This window comes from Olea europaea, unplaced genomic scaffold (assembly GCF_002742605.1).
Source record: "Olea europaea var. sylvestris unplaced genomic scaffold, O_europaea_v1 scaffold2803, whole genome shotgun sequence".
In the NCBI taxonomy this organism is placed as follows: Eukaryota; Viridiplantae; Streptophyta; class Magnoliopsida; order Lamiales; family Oleaceae; genus Olea; species Olea europaea.
Window position 1 is genome coordinate 11281 of NW_019246517.1, and position 3947 is coordinate 15227.

The following is a 3947-nucleotide window of genomic DNA, read 5'->3' on the forward strand; positions in this document are numbered from 1 at the left end:
GCATGTATGCATGAATTGTGTGATGGGTTTTTATTATTTAAAACTTGTGTTAGTGCATGATCATATTCAGTGTAATACAACGCACCAAATGCACCCAAAAACCCTTACAAACATCACGCCCCTGAGCTTTTTGTCAAGATTGTATCCTTCCAAGTTGAATACATCTAAATTCTTAAACCAAAACTCAAAAAAATACTAGTGATTTCACTACTGTACCTTCCTAATAATTAAGCAACGCAAATAATATTTCCTTCTTCTGAAAAATTCTTATTTTTAAATTATGGAAGCCAATATATTGGAAATTCGGTTGTCTATAAACAAAAATTTTCCAGTCCCAAGGCGTAGCCAGAACTTACACATCGAAAAAACAATATATGGAATACGAGTACATAATTATATAAGAATGAAGTAAAAAACATAACATAGTAATTAATAACGAGTCTTCAAGTTGTTATTACCAGCAGGCAAACAATAATTTATAACAGATTACAATAACAGCTGGAATTAAGAAGTTAATAAGAAAAATGGAGAATGAGTTTCTATGGTAGCAGGCAATTGACGGCAGGTCTTGTATGGCTAGATTTTCCATGAGCATTGACACAGTTTGCATAAACTTTCTTTCCTGGAGTTGATGATGTAATATAAACCCTATCCAGTTTAATATTGGTGCACCCAACGCTTTGGCTGCAACTCAGATCAATCACCTGCTCATCCAGTGAGGTCCCAGTAATAGCAGTGTACGATATGTCACTTATAGCAACTGTCGACGTCTACGATCAAAAAACGTACGCATATTATATGTATTTGTATACATATTGTAAAGGGTAAATCCATATATAATCAAAACACAAGGATTAGAGTTTTTTCTCAAAGTTTTAATATGGTATTAGAGCTCACAATGTTCAAATGAGCCAGTCAGTCCATCTAGATACTCAAACAAGGTATCGAATTTCCAAATTGGTATTTTCAAACAAGTCACTATCTTACATGACTTAACGGCTAAATTTTAAATTTTGAAATAATAATCAAAGGATACAGAGTTACTCTTTTTAACAAAGTCGACATTTTAAGATAGCTTTCCAAGTCTTTATAAATGTGTTACCAATTAAAAATATTCACGTAAGCATAGTAGATGTTTTTTATTCGCATATCTGTTCAAAGAAAAATGAGGGCTTTGTGTTTGTTGTACTTACAAAGTTTTGGCAATTAACCCTAGAGGGGCAGTAATATTGATCTATTTGAACAGGGTGATGAACATCCACAAACTTTATTCCTTCAAAAGCGATTTTTCTTGCATATCCTTTTCCTCTCTGTGAAGCAATCCAAAGCGTCCATTAATCAATATACATAATTGTCTAAAAAAAGGATTAAAATCAAGATTACAATAATAATTTTTTAATTTGAGTAATCTTGAATTTATACCTGCCAAGTCTTGAGCCTTACTCCAGTCAATGTATTTCTCAATGTACAATTCCTCACACGTACGTTTTCTACAACGTCGTAACCTCCATGTCCTAAGGCTCCAATGCTACATTATTTTTAATTATAAGTGAATACAAATCGAATAATTATGAGTGATTTCAATTAATAAGGTGCAGCAGCAAAAATAAATAAATAAAACTGTCAAAGGAACCAACCTGATACCATGTCCCGGTGCACATGTTATTCCCGAAATATTAATGTTGGAAGATCCAGCACTAATGGCTATGCAGTCATCACCTGTGTTGGTTTTAGTTTAGGAACAGCCAAAAGAAAAAGGGAAATTCAATACAAATAAATTTGATAAAAATTCCATAATCAAATTTAGACCCCGCGGTTCAACTTACTAAATATCCAAAAAATTTGGTTCAATTTGGTTCTCTTTAAAATCGAATCGAATCGGACAAGACTATGTCTAACCCTAAGAAAAAAGAGAAATTAAATACCAGTTCCTATGAAAGAATTTCGAATTTGAACATTTGTTGAGCTAGAAACGTCTATGCCATCAGTATTAGGGCTCGTGCCAGGTGCGATTATGCGGAGATTAGAGACTAAAGCACCATTAGTTGCAGTAATTAAGATATGGACTGCTGGGCTATTTATATGTGTCAACCCACTCAGTCTAAGACCATGGCATCTCCTGAATGTAATTGCCTGGCCATCAGCAAGCAAAGTACAAAATTATTATTCGAGTCGAAAATATATTTTTTGTGATTTTCATCTAATATAAAAGAAAAACAAGTGCGTAAAATAATTTTTTAATTTGAATGTTGTCTTCCATGAAATTGTGGATTATAAATATAAATACTTACAGTTGGTCCCCTGCATTTTCCACCCTACATATTAGAACATTTTGGAGTTAGAACTCTTTTGTTTTGAAGTACAATAAGAATCAGTATTTTAGATATTTATTGAAATTTGACTTACATTAACTGGGTTGCGGCCGCCAAGATTAACCTTGGCCATTAGTGGTCCCTTTCCCTGATACAATTAGCCCATTAATATTTGCAAAAATGAGCCATGCATGTAGTTGATTCCCTGCCCATTCTGTTTTCCTTGGTGCAACAATCATTCCTGACACCTGAAATATACATTAAAAAAAAAAGTTCAACATTCATATTGGGTCGATCTGACTATAAATAACATAGATTGCTGTCTAAGATTGTGAGTAGAATTCCCTATAATAGTTTTTATTTTTCATTATTGCATGTAATTTTATTTTTAACTTCTAATATAAAATTTGGCTAAGGTCCTCAAAATCTCGAAGTCAATTTTACTATTGTAATTCTCTAGTGCCTGTTTGGCTAAGTTTTAAAAATTGACTTATAAGTAAGATAAGTTTAAAAGTAATAATTCTCTTTGTAAGTCAAAATTAGACATAAATTACTATTTTGAAAGTAACCTCTTCTTTAGTCCCAGAAAACATACTTTTTTTTAATTTCCCAGTAAAAAAAATGTGTATTTTATGTCTAAATATATTTGGAAACAACAATTTACTTAAAGATAAGTTTAATTTTGTTCTACCACTTAATCAAGTATATATAATTTATATGTTATCTTCAATATATTTCTTCATGTGTAGTCATGAATCTTCCTTTTTTTTCCAACATACTGTTAGTATTGAGATAAATAGAAGATTGAATTAATCCTATGACTAAGTGATGACAAGTAATGTTCGACCAATATTCAAATGCCTATTGGCAAACATTTTTGTAAAACTTCAACAATTGAGATTATATCGTTTCGATATTGCTCCTTTCATTCTTTAAACGATCATTTTCATGCAATTTCTTTGCTAAAATAACATTATTTACTACGTTAATTGATTAAGTATATGAATACACGGATTACCAGTATTTTTTTTATTTTATTTTTTTTCATAAATTGACCACATTTCGTGGTCTGTTACATTAATAACAAAGGGAGATGTAAGGTGCAAATGTACAATGTAAAAATAAGATATTACCAGAATATCTATCCGAGATGACTTGCATGGACCATTAAATGTCAAAGGCTTCAACTTAAAAGTCTTCTTTGGGGGTATATAAAGAATAGGATTTGTGGATTTAGCCTGGCAGACGGCTTTCCATGCCTTCACAAAAGCCTGAAAAATATACACATATAACAAATAGGTTATTTACTCAAATTCTTGAAGAACAAATAACTTTCACCACATCATTTTAGTAAGTCTTTCAAATTTTAAGTGATGTTTTAAGCCTCTACTCGGGAAAGATTATTGATAACTATTTAGAAATTTTTTAAGAGGCATAATGGTGTGGATCACGAAATGTATGGATAATAATGAGTTGTAATTTTGAATATGCGATTGAAATTAAATTTTAGCTTTGACTAGATAGTAGAAGTCATAAAAATATTTCTCAAACATGGGCTAAATGTATGTGTTGATTATACGGTAGTGGAAATACTCTCTCTCTCTCTCTCCTCTCTTCTTCTTCTTCTTCTTCTTC

The 3947-nt window shown here is 31.4% G+C and overlaps 1 long non-coding RNA gene and 1 pseudogene across 1 annotated transcript; both read right to left on the reverse strand.

Moving 5' to 3' along the window:
- Nucleotides 1-373: 373 nt before the first annotated feature.
- Nucleotides 374-1307, reverse strand: LOC111383994. Its single transcript, XR_002700843.1, has 2 exons — nucleotides 1194-1307; nucleotides 374-770 (listed from the first exon to the last, which is right to left on the reverse strand). It is a non-coding gene; the product is annotated as an uncharacterized LOC111383994 (long non-coding RNA).
- A 109-nt stretch (nucleotides 1308-1416) lies between these two features.
- Nucleotides 1417-3608, reverse strand: LOC111383995 (annotated as a pseudogene).
- Nucleotides 3609-3947: the final 339 nt, after the last annotated feature.